This window comes from Lampris incognitus, chromosome 3 (genome assembly GCF_029633865.1).
Source record: "Lampris incognitus isolate fLamInc1 chromosome 3, fLamInc1.hap2, whole genome shotgun sequence".
Lineage (NCBI taxonomy): Eukaryota > Metazoa > Chordata > Actinopteri > Lampriformes > Lampridae > Lampris > Lampris incognitus.
In genome coordinates, this window is record NC_079213.1 from 11,467,095 (window position 1) to 11,480,800 (window position 13,706).

Consider the following 13,706-nt stretch of genomic DNA (forward strand, 5'->3'; position numbering starts at 1 on the left):
AAAAGTGCATGCATGGAAACCTCCGGTAAGTACTGGCTCATCATTATTGCAAGTTGAACCAGGAAGTAGTTCGGCAATACAATCAACCACTGACAATGGACAGGGTTAGGTACAGGTATAATTTTGAACTTTCATTGTCATTTCCACTTCCAAATACATGGCTTAGATAAAGGTTAAAATAGACACTGGTGGGGCATCCAGGTGGTGTGGCGGTCTATTCTGTTGCCTACCAACACGGGGATCACCAGTTCGAATTCCCGTGTTACCTCCGGCTTGGTCGGGCATCCCTACAGACACAATTGGCAGTGTCTGTGGGCGGGCAGCCGGATGCGAGTATGTGTCCCGGTCGCTGTACTAGCGCCTCCTCTAGTCGGTTGAGGCGCCTGTTCGGGTCGGAGGGGGAACTGGGGGGAATAGTGTGATCCTCCCACGCGCTACGTCGTGGCGACTCCACATGTATCGGAGGAGGCATGTGGTAGTCTGCAGCCCTCCTCGGATCGGCAGAGGGGTTGGAGCAGCGAACGGGACAGCTCATAAGAGTGGGGTAAATGGCTGGACACAATTGGGGAGAAAAACGGGGAAACCCCCCTCCCCCCAAAAATAGACATTGGACATGCTGAAACATATCTGACGCTCCTGATCAGTTTCCTCATAAGACAACGTTGTAAAGCTAAGGCCATTGGTAGTCCCACGGCAGCACAGTGGCCCAGTGGTTAGCACTGTTGCCTCACAGCAAGAAGGACCTGGGTTCAAAACCCAGGCCGTCCCAGGTCCTTTCCGTGTGGAGTTTGCATGTTCTCCCCATGTCTGTGTGGGTTTCCTCCAGGTGCTCCAGTTTCCTCCCACCATCAAAAAGACATGCATGTTAGGGTTAACACTCCTGTCTGTGCCCCTGAGCAATACAATAGAAAGAAGAACTGGAGTTGGTCCCCGGGCGCTGTAGCTGCCCACTGCTCCTATACAACAGGATGGGCTAAATGCAGAGGACACATTCATTGCAACTACGATGTCAAATAAAGTCGCTTTCATTCATTTTCATATCCAAAATGTCTTCAATGAAGGCGGTGAGTAAACTGACATCATAACCGATATCCACAATCGCAAAAACTACACAAATAACACCCAGGTTGTAAAAATCTGGAATTATTGTTCAGATATTGTCTTCGTCATGCTGCATTTCCAAACCGAGCTCTCTATGTGATAGTAAATGATAATAAAATCCATGACAGTCTGACCAGAGCCATGAGGACAATAAATCATATTTATACACTTAATTGAATGAGGCTACAAAGAAGTCTGTAAATAGTAACGAGTCCAACAGACAGATCATGCCAACTTGGAGCTCTCTCCTCCATTTGGGACTTTCTCTCGAAAAACCTTAACAGACTCCAGGTCTCGAGACGCGGCGCTTTCTGTCCACGCCAAGCCGAAACCTGAGGAGAAAGACAGAGGGCACCTCCCCGTATGGAAAGGTTTAGGTGAGCCGTAAACTCTCTTTTACGGAACTGATGAGAAACACCTGGACGTCTGAGAAACAACGTCAGCCGTACAAATCAAAGCCAGATTAGCCGACTCAGGGCGAGGGCGGCACAAATCAAGACCCGAGCACGTGATCCGGATCTCAAAGCGCACCTAAACGGCGGGTCCCGCCGATGGCGGAATTCGACAGAAACGCCAACGGGGAAAACGCTGATCAGCATTAAAGCGGGCACGTGAATCGATTACTCAACAGCGAATACAACCAAGTGTCTGCGTGGAGAGTCGACGGCCAAATCTGAATCAACAAAGAGCTGCCAAACGACATCTTACCAAACAGCCTCTTCAAAATTAAAAGAGGCCTGACCAACAAAACAAACAACCCACTTCCAAAAAGGAAATTAATCTGCCCCAGCTACTCACATCATTTCATCGGCGCGTGTTTTTCCAAGCGGCTGTTTCTTTTGTCCGCTCTGCCATTTCTGATTGTAAATCATAAATCACTCAGCGTGGGGCGCAAGGTTTATTTCTGCAGTTCGGCTATGAAATGTTTGATTGAAGTCATTAGGGAAATGTCTGCTCAAAACAATCAAATAAGGGCGAAGGGAGGCAAGGGGATCTTAATTCATCCATGCACGCCATTCCTCAACCCCTGTTTTTCCATGCAAAAAAAACGACAAGTAACGTGTTGGGTAGAAACAGGATTTTGGCTTGGTTCTCCCCCCCCCCCCCCCCCGTCTTGATGACACAAAATAAAACACCCACCAAAAAGTCAATTATGCACACATCAACTCAAAATAATTACATTTTGGATGTTTCAATTTCCTCTTTGTGGGGAAGAGGCGAATGTTGGCATATGCCATGTGAACGGAAATGAAACACAAACATCTGTCACCCTGTGGCTTGGGCCGAGCGATGTGTGTAAACACATAGTGTACATTAACGAATGCATCCATCACCTCACGTGCCCTTTCGCTGCCCACCGATGTTCTGCATTTATTTGAATAATTCGGCGTGTGGATGATGGAGTGTGAAAGAAAAACAATGCTCGCTGTGTTCGGCAGAACGAAGCCAAGCAAGACTGAAAAGAAAAAAGATTTACACACTAAACATTATGAAAAGGACACTGGACACCCCTAAACACAAGTAGAAGACTTTTTTCTTTTTTTTTTACCCCAAAAGAGCAACTCTATTTTGAGGACGAATTTCTGGCACCTTTATGCGCCAGTATGTCTATGTGTGTATGTGTGTGTGTGTGTGTGTGTGTGTGTGTGTGTGTGTGTGTGTGTGTGTGTGTGTGTGTGTGTGTGTGTGTGTTGTTAAGTTTCCATTCTCTCTTGGCATCAGTACTAGTAGGGCTGTCAGATGAGATGCTGCTGAGAGCAGTTGTCATAGTCCAATGTCCAAACTGGCAGCATTCACTTTCCACTTCGAGCCCCCGGAGGCGATCTGACCCGAGCCGAGTCACGGCGTTGCCTTCGAACTGCCCTGTAGGTCATCTGACCATACAGATATACACACAGAGAAACAGAAAGACCGACACATAAACACACACATATAAACACGCCACTGCGACCAAATTCACACTTTAACGCACGGCTTCAAATGATGACAGAAATGAAGGTCAGCAAACCTGAATCAGACTAAAAGGGATTATAAAGTTTAAAAGAAATGTATGTTTTTTCCTTTGACCCCCCCAAATAATTGCCGTCTACAAAAAGCAAGCCAAGACTCCGATCTCTGGAGCTGCCACACTGTTTGCTGAGAGGCTGCCTTCGGGGACTCGTGTCACAGCACCCAGGCTGATCCTGCATGGATACGGGCACGTTTTCTGGTCCGGAGACGTTAGCACGGCAATGAAGGGAAGCAACTTGGGGCACGCAAGCTCAAACAAACACTTTAAAAAGTCAACAAAAGCTGTCTCCCTTTACACTTTTAACAACAAAAGATCCAGAAAATATCTCTTGGCCACAAATAAATGGATATAAACTTCCTTTGTTTACAAAATGATGGCCGTCCTTGGACGGTCTGCTGAGCATGCTTTCCATTTAATTTGACGCACATGTAAACAGAAACTACATCGATTTATAGGTTACACATTTGGTATTTGGAATCAAATAGAAAAAACATGCCGTAGCTTGCTCTTTGTTTGTGACAAAGGTTCATGCATGGGGAAGGAAAAAGTGGCTCGACGGCTATATTTAGAGAGAGTTCTCTGGTATCGGCACAGGCTATCTGAGTTGAGAGTGTTTTGCTCATAAAAAAAACCCACTTCAGCAGAAAATGCCAGATGAACAATGGCTCTTCCTGCACAAGGTCAAGCTTAGGCCCACAACACCAACGACAGTCCCTCTCAAAAACACACATACGCACACTTGCACAGAGGTACATAGTTCGCATGTGGTGACAAATTTCTAAGGTCAAACAAACACTCAGACCCACACAGACCCACAAACACACTCTCACACACGACCGTCTGAGAGTACAGAAGAGACCGAGAACACAGCGGCACCAACAGACAAGACGTCTCAACCAAGCTGTGCGGCTAGGTCAGCTAGCCAGGCAAGCTCCCACAAAGCAAACAGCCGCGTGTTATTCTGAAGACAGGACTCTTTGTTCCACTTTTTTACCTTTTCTGCAGCGGGGAAGTGTTTTGTCTTCGACCAAATTTACAGTAACTACTACTGTCTGTGGCCGACAATAACTACACTGTTTGTGCTTTCATTGGAAGTGAATGAAAGGGGTGACCTCACCAGATTCAACATGGAGACCACCCCTAAGCGAAGGCTCGCTGAACAAATGAAAGTGTCTGAATGTGAAACCTTATATGAAACAAGTCACCCCGTTAAGACGCCCGTGTCGGGGTTTTCTCAGGCTACAACCCTGTTTTTGCTCGAGGGGGAATGAGCGCACAGCTGCGCAGCATCCGTGTTCCCGATGTTTACGGGTAAACTTGGAAATCCATCAGATCTCTGTCATCGCCTACAATAAGACTACTCAAGACTCCACTGCGTGCAGAAACTCGCAAACACACACACCACGGCACAAAGAGACATGTAGCACGCAAACAAACACACACACACACACACACACACACACACACACACACACACACACAAATAAACACCCTGCATGCAAAATGAAAAATGACGGTGCCGAACAATGGTCCAAGTGACCTCATAGTTCAAATACCTGGAAGCCTTCTTCTTTAACAGCAGTTCTCTAAACAGCACCATGGATGTGCGCTACAAGAAAGAAAAAAATGCTTATTTTCCTGCTGCAGGTCCCTCTACTCTCAACGGAAACTGCAAAGGAATCAAAATGGAATTCATCCATCTCTGTCTCACGGGCCCCGATTAATAAATACAGCCAAGACATGGTTCGAGGGCTGGAAGGAGAAAACACGGGAGTTGTTAAGTGTGTTTATGTGTGTGCGGGAGTGTGTGGGGGTGTGTGCGTGAGAGACTGTATGTGCATGCACCTGTGTTTTTGTGTTACCTGTGCATGCGAGGTGGATTGTGTGCACAATGGCAGATAACACTGCTGGGTGTGAAGTGTGGATTGTGTGCACAATAGCCGATAACGCCGCTAGGTGTGAATGCTTTTTGAATCTGCATGATTGTACGCACAAAATTGTGTGTGCACATGTGTGTGTTTACTGGCCAAGATGGGCCAGAGGACAAGTGGAAGGAACCTAGTCCCAAATGAGCTCTGTGTATGTGTGTGTGTGTCTGTGTATTGGTGCTGGCTCAGCAGGCTGTGGGTCCAGCTCATTCGCTACCCTGATTGCATCGGTCTTCTGTCCGCCTCGCCATTGATCCCCACGCCCCAGCCAAGCACTTTTCTGTTCACCTCTTTCTCCTCTCAACACACAACCACAACACAAGGCCATCTCGAACACCGGTATTACCATGTTTAAGCCCGTATCGGCGAAAGGGGTCAATGGGTTTGAAAGAGGACGGCTCAACTGTGGCGGAAGATGCATGGACCCTCGTCTTTCGGAGCTCGACACCGTGACTTACATCCTGCAGCAATGGAGAAACGGGGAACGAATCGAACCAAAACGAGAGGTCAGGAGGCACCGTTTCATCACTCTAATTAGGGGGTCTGTCGGTTGACTTTTAAGGATCGGTTCGAGTTCAATTATCAGTATTTGAGAGCCTGTTAGGAAACACTTTGCAAAGGTTAGAGGAGGGTTAGAGCTAAAGTACATAAAACCCTTGTTTATCTAGCTGTGCAAAGAAGCCTGTCTGGGATCAAACCCCAGGTAAAATCCCAGCTGCTAATACGTCTGTTTCATAAAAGAGAATAAAAACCGTCTGTGTTTCATAAGCAGTTGTCCTTCCGATATCGATTTGGGGCTGAATAAAGAGAACCTACCTTGAAACTGATCTCGGCTTGCGGCTATCTTAAAAGGCAGGGGGGGAATATAGAGGGCTCGCCGTATTTGTATAGGGCCTTCTTTACTTGCTCAATGGACGCTTGTTAAGAAGGTCTAATTCCCGCCGTCTCTGATGCGGTGCGATTTGATCTCGCGTCTCCGCCATTTTATAGGTATGCATAACCCGGCATTAGCGCGGCCTTGTCGCTCAAGTTGAGCTAAGATGACGGTCTTATTATAATGGACCGAAACACGAAACCCGACGCAGGGGTGGGAACGTTCGCGGGCGCTAAATATCCCCAACAACACAAAAGGAACGCCGGGGAACTCTTTGAAGATTGGAAATCCAACCAGGCAGCCGTGGTGGCATTCTCAACGACGTAGGACAAGGCGACCTTGCGATGATGGGGGGGGGGGGAGAGGGTGTTTTTTAAGTTTCGTGTGGGGTTTTCTCGTCTGTCGGAAGAACCGTGCGTTCACCTGTGGGATTTTAACAGACAGCGCGTGATGAAAGCGACGGCCTTTGCCGGCCAAAACCTATCTTGCTAGTTCAGAGAGCAGAATGAGAATATAATGCAGGAAATGTAAGCGCACAAAAAAAAAAGAGAAAACAATGAAAAAAGGAAAACATCTGGAGCCAGAGAAGAAAGAACGAAAGCAAGGGAAGACGGAGAGAAAGGCAGAGGGGGCCAACTTAAAGAATCCCACTAAATGAATTCACTCTTAAAAGCGGCACGGCGCTATAATGAAAATCAATACTGTAATTTTCTACTTAGATAACCCAATCCTTCTGAACTGATTCCCTCATTTCCTCCCAGCGCATCTTCGATTATACAATCAAGGAGCCAATCCCAACAGCACGCTCGGCGCAGAGATTATAGTTTTAAAGTCAGTCGCTCGTGACCCCCTAGGTCAATCATCCACCAAGTTCGCCGTGATTTCACCCGCCCACTTCAAAACCTTCATATTCAGCAGCTGTTTGTAGTATAATTCTTCCCTAGACATGTAATTTATTTAAGACTCCGTCAGAATCAGAAATTGTGCAATATAAATGTACAGTTGTGAACACACATACGACTGCCGTACACTGGTTACACCACAGATAGTTGAATCAGTTCATCTGGACACCTATATTGAGAGAAATATTTCATCACTCATCTAAGTGACCTCTTCAGTCTCAATTGACTGCAGGTATCCCCCCACCTTTATAAACAACACAGTGGCATAAAGACCGAAAACAACAACCGGTTTCATATGCAAATTGCCGAGACGACTAACTAGAGTTACAATGGCCTTGTGTACTACTCACAGAGGATTGGGGAATAGTTGCAATCACAGCACTGTAAGATGGCGACAGAGGTACTGGTTACAAATAATTGCTGGGCATGCAGGTAGCATGGCTGTCTATTCCGTTGCCTACCAACACGGGATCGCCGGTTTGAATCCCCGTGTTACCTCCGGCTTGGTTGGGCGTCCTACACGCACAACTGGCCGTGTTTGTGGGTGGGGAGCCGGATGTGGGTATGTGTCCTGGTCGCTGCACTAGCGCCTCCTCTGGTTAGTCAGAGCGTCTGTTCAGGAGGGAGGGGGAACTGGGGGGAATAGCGTGATCCTCCCACACTCTATGTCCCCCCTGGCGAAACTCCTCACTGTCAGGTGAAAAGAAGAGGCTGGCGACTCCACGTGTATCGGAGGAGACATGTGGTAGTCTGCAGCCCTCCCTGGATCGGCAGAGGGGGTGGAGCAGTGACCGGGATGACTCGGAAGAGTGGGGTATTTGGCCAGATACAATTGGGGAGGAAAAAAAAATATTGCCGTTATTGTTGTGGTTGTAACATAGGTTTATAATATAGTATGTGGTTGTGAGGTGGATGGTAGGTGAATATATAGTGTATACTTTTGGTACATAAGATAATATAATGTAATATAGTAGGAGTATAGTATATAGTCAAGTCAAGTCAATTTTATTTGTATAGCCCAATATCACAAATTACAAATCTGCCTCAAGGTGGGTTGTGGAGTTGTGGTATTGGTATATATTCAATTCAATTCAATTTTATTGTCATTAAAAACAATGTGCAGGCACATGTTAAAAATGAAATGAGGGGGGTATATAGTGTATGGGAAATATATATAAGCAATATGGTATATTATATGGGCATGTTATTGATTATTCAACCATAACAAGACTCTGTATAGTAGTGACATACCTGTTGTTCATACATGCTTGCTTTTGTTGTTCCATTTATTTATTTTGTTCTTTCTTTTCTTTTTTCTTTCTTTTTTGTGTGAGTGATGTCTGCAAGCGCTAGAAGCTGTTGTGAACCGGAGCCAAATTCCTCTATGAGCATAGGCACACTTGGCCAATAAAACTGATTCTGATTCTGATCAGCATGGGCCTTTGAAATCGAACTGCAATCAATATAATTAGAAGGAATTTTATGAGTCCATGTCAAGTCGCCAAGTTCCACTTCCAATGATGAGCGAGTGCACTGTGCTGACTGGGCAGCTTCTGAGGCCGCTGGTTGTCAATCATCAGACATGCTCCCACCCAAACGTTTAAAGCTTTTCAGGAGTCCAAATAATTGCAAATGAAAATCATCTGCATTTCTTACACGCTGGTTTAAAGTGGTTAAATTATTTCTTTGTGCACAAAACTAAATCGTCCAAATCATTCTAAGAAAAAAGGAGAAAAGGGTTGACATGAAGTACTTGCCAATGGAGAAATGAAAGAAAAAAAATCTATGTTCATGACTATGTTCACATTATCTCATAGCACATAATTGATATGTTGACATTTCCCCTCCCTTCAATCAAGTGTCTAACTTCACCAACATGTTTAGGAGCCTTTTAAAATTTTGGCATTTCCATTCAGCTCTTCTTACTCGCAACTTTAAAATTGACATAAAAAACCTGCCTTCATGGGAACGCAGCTCGTGTGATCAACAACTTGTTTGGCGGGAGGTCTCAATGGGGGGAGCTTAACATGCTTATCCAAGTTAAAACGGGACTACAAATCCTGCCATGGTGAGTTCTTACATGGCCTAAGCCTTGCTCTTCATTTCCAGAGCCGGCGTGTTTTCCCTCGGGAACAATTGACGACCTTTAAGCGTGACATTCGGGTAATGCTGGGCCTACACCGCACCTTCTAAAACCCTTCCTGCTTTTCACGTTATGAGTTCGTTTAGATTTGGGTGGGCCCAGTTGCTTTTGGGTGGGTTTGACTGAGCCATGCTACCAAGGTTGTGTTTTAACTATTGTTCTCTGTCAGGACACTCTGAATGCCTCCCGTTAACGCAGGACATTACAGACAGAAATGTGTCGAGACACACAAACTACACTGTTGGGAGGGAAAACTCAGTAAGGACGATAAATAGTCACAGAATAAAATCCAAGTCTAATAAAAGGTGTGCTACAATTAATTTAACACAAGCGACTAGTATTCATTTGATTTACTGGGATGAAAGGTAATGAGGCGAAGAAGAGGAAAAGAGGATTTATTAGAGCAAGGCAATCCTATTGACAAAACACTTTTCTCACTGAGACATTCAAGTATGGAGAGGCTGAATTCGGATAATTGATGAAACATTTTACTATTCATTACGCATTATTTCCCAACCCCCCCCCCCGCCTCAAGATCTACTGCCGCAAAAGCAAATTAATCAACTTTTACCTCATGCTTAAACTCCACGAATGACATTGTGCACATAAAAACAACTCTCTGCAGAAGCCACGTCAAAAGCAGTTGAGGATCTCCTGAAAAGGACTGAGAGTCCAGATGGCGTGAGCGCCAGGTTTCTGTTTTGTGTTTGTGCTGCAGTTCGATCTGCGGCTGAGGTCAGCTTGAGCTGATCAGTACCAGCAGCTGAAATGTGCACATTTCCATTGTCTGGATCCTTTTTCTTCTTATTGTGCAGTCCCGAAAACAGAGGTTGTTGGGTACAATAATAATGCAATACTATTGTTTATCGATACTACTGTACTGGGGTGAAAATCGGATATTGTCATGTCACGATACACAGTTTTGTGTCTAAATTGAGGCTGATGAGAATCTATGACCTAAAGTTTCTCAAAAAATGAGGTCTCAAATATTTGAAGGGCGTATTATTTGAAAACTAGCTTTGGATTGATATTAAGTGTTACATTAACAAGCTGTTCAACGTGACAGAGCTTAGTTTGGTTCTTAAATATAGTATTTTTCCGTATGTAACCAGCTATCATGATATCTAATACTTTCCATATCACCAGCACTAGGCATCGAGTTTCCTCTCGCTGAGAGAATGGGAAGTGGTAAAACGAACGAGAGGGAAGGGAAAGACAGAGGGAGGGGAGTCCAAGAAAAAGACAAAGAGAGAAAGAGACAGGCCAGGCCCCATGATACCTGATCAAACGACCTGACAGTCTGTCCAAGCACATCTGGAGCAGATAAGTTTAGTATCCTACCCCACCGCCCCCCTACACACTTACCCTCCACATCAACTCCCCTCTCCTTTCACAATCCCTAAATGCTGGACAATGCTGTTAAACATTAGGAAGCAAAGTCCATGTCACTGCAGTCATATGTGCTTACAATAAATAATGACAAACATCAAGACAGAAGTGAAGCTAAAAAACATATATCAACTACACAACAAGTTCACTTCCTTTAAAGATTTTTCTGTGAGCGTAAATACAAATATACTTCATCCTTTTCATTCTCATTTCCTCCTGGCGGCCCTGTCTTGTTTCCGTAAACCGTCTGTTTAAAACCAACGCAACCCTCCGCCCTCCACCCCCACTCCCGGCCCCTGATGAAAACAACACAGGGCACTGGGGGTAAACATCAGGCGGGTGCGCAAACACAAACATGTCCTAACATTTACAGCAATGATTGAAGTCAAGGCCCAAAGAAAATGCAAAGAGCCCATTTCCCGAGGGCCGGTGTAGTGTAGTGTAGTGTGTGTGTGTGTGTGTGTGTGTGTGTGTGCGTGCAGTGGACGATGAGTATGTGTGATTCACGGCATGTTCTGGACATTATTCTCGGCATGTGGAAACATTACGTCTGATATTACATCCGCATCGTAATAATAAACCGCTTCATCTCTCAGTGAAAGGATGGATGGACCATTCTGAAAGGCATGGCACAGCCCGTCCTGAAATTACATACCAGATGCTGAGGGCGTCGCTTCAGAAATGTACAGTAATGAAAGCCCCGTAGTAATGCTTGCGCTGTGTGGCCACACATACCCTCCGCCGCCTGCTCATTCCCACTTTTCCGGAAACAACTGTTGAAAACGGTCCATTCCAAGCTAAAGAAAGACATTTGTTACACATTAGCTGGCTTTCACGTCAGCGATGGCGACTGACATAAATTCAGTGACATGTCATTCATTTGTGATCATGATAAAAACAAAGAAAAACAAACTTAGAAACACACACACACACACACACACAAAGGCCCCAGTGACATAACCTTGCGTGTGATCATTAAGTGACTGTGGCAGGTTGTTTTTGCCCAGCAGCGCCCTGTGCATCTGTTGCCCATAGTTCCTCATTAGTGTGATTCCTATGGGAGCGGATGGGCCAGTCAGAGAAAGGGGTCCTAGACCCCCGATGTCTCTGAGGCTGACAGAGTTGATAACATTGAGACTTGGACGGGACGAGAGAGGAGGGGCTGACCTTTGCCCTCTGGCTTCTGCTGTCCGATTTGACGGAGGAGCTGGCAAGACCTGTGCAGACATCCAAGCACGCACTCTTGTGCCCCCCCCCCCCCCCGTTGAGTCTCATCAAAGGACCGATAGTGTACCGTCTATATACATACTGGACAGTCTGCAGTTTACAGATGCACATTAAATGTGTTAAATGTATCAGCAATGGCGGGTCGGGTTCTAGTCTGACTCACGACATGTGCACCGCTGGAATAAGCCTGCCAATATTTATGTTGGTATTTTACTTACTTCCGCTCTGCGTGTGTTGCCGTTTTCAAAGCACCCAAGAGGAACAACAGCAGGTGCGCGAGCGAGCGAGCTGCATCGTCACGATGGAAAACTTGGCCCAACACGTGGCTTGTGCAACACGAGGCAGGCCTGCTCGGCTCGCTGGAGCCGATTCTTCGGGGAAGAGTTTTAGAAAACCAATTCTCAAGGGACCTTCTCGTCCGTTCTGCCGACCGGCGGCGTCGTCGTCCGTTCTTCCCGACGGCCCAGGGGGCTTCCCGAGAGCTCGCGTGTCCTCGGGCGGCTGACCGTTTTGCAAAGCGATTACCGAATCAAGTTTAGGTTTTTAATCTGTTAAACTCTCGCGCGTCATTAACGCACACTTTCAATTAGTTTGGATGGAGTTTTACTCTTAACGCTACGTTCGGACCAAAGGCGGCGCGAATTGTTTGGGCGGCCCGAATGCATGCAGAGCCAATGGGAGGAGGCGAATGGGCGGGAATAATTCGCGGCTAAATGACGGGCGGCGCGAATTGGGCGAATCGAGCGACGAACGCGCCTTCGCGGGAGTTCAAAAATGTCCAACTCGGGCGAATATTTCGCCAGGCGACAGCCAATCACCTTCCAGTAGGGTTAGACCCCGCCTCCGTTTTGGGAAAGAAGACACGCCCCCTACCCGGAATTCTTTTCGGACACCGTCCAAACGCAACTCCTGAACGAGCCGGTGAAATTCGCCAAGCAGGGCACGTCTCCGGTTTATGCTATGAACCCAAACCGAACGCCGACGCCGGTTTCGGCGGCGCAAGTTGATATAAAGCAGAGCCGCCGCAACTGATCTCTGTCGCTCATCCGTGATGATCACAAGTAAACACAAACTGCTCGTGTGTGGTATTTGTTGTGTGCGGTCTAGCAAACTTGCTAGCGGCGTTGGTGTAACTAGGCTGCTTGTTGTGACGTCAACACAGCGAATTCGCGTTCTGTTCGAACACACCTGGCGGAGCTGGCGGCCAAACACGGGCGAACAAAGCGGCGCCGACTCTCTCGTCGCCTTTGGCCTGGACGTAGCATTTGGTTAACGCCCGGGCGTGGACCACGGAACGCGTTAGGGATGGGTCGGGCCCATCCGCCCCCTCCCTCGCTCCCCTCAATACGCCCTCGCTCCCCGGCGTTGAACCGACGTGACTTCCGGAGCCCCTTTCACGAGCGTTATATTAGAGCGAACACGTCATTAATAGACTAAAGCAGTGTTTCTCGACCCAGTCCTCAAGGAACCCCTATCCTGCAGATTTTCATTGTAACCCTGCATAGGTAGCCCTGCTTTTACTTACTCGACCAATCATCTCGCAGCACTTAATTACGCAAGGTGTGCAACGTCTGACAAACTTCATTGCTGATTGGTTGAATAACTACAAACAGGTACCTATTCAGGGTTGCAAAGAAAATATGCAGGATAGGGGTTCCTTGAGGACTGGGTTGAGAAACACTGGACTAAAGAGTCATTTATATTGTAACGTGCATGGATAAGAAGACACGCAGGCCGCTGGCTGGCGGGTCTGATCCTTTAGTCGAGCGGTTAGCGATGTCTCCTGCGGTGCGGCCGATACGGGTTCGCTTCCCGTCGCGGCAGTTCCTGTGGTTGCGTTGTCCCCCCGAATTTGCTACAATATCGTATAGAATTTAAAAAGAAACGTTAAACTCACCACTGCTCTTTGAATATTGCCGAAGATCTGTCGCGGTTATAGACGACGTCCCTGGCGAGCCCCAAAATGTCCACCGTTGCCACACACACACACACAAAAAAAGAAAAATCCGACAGCAGGCCCCCTTTCTAACTTTCGTTGGTACTGCCCCGAAAAAAATACTTATTTTTCTGCGTTTAAATTATTCATTAAAAACGAACTAAATAACCGAAGAATTAAGTAGCGGTTCACCGC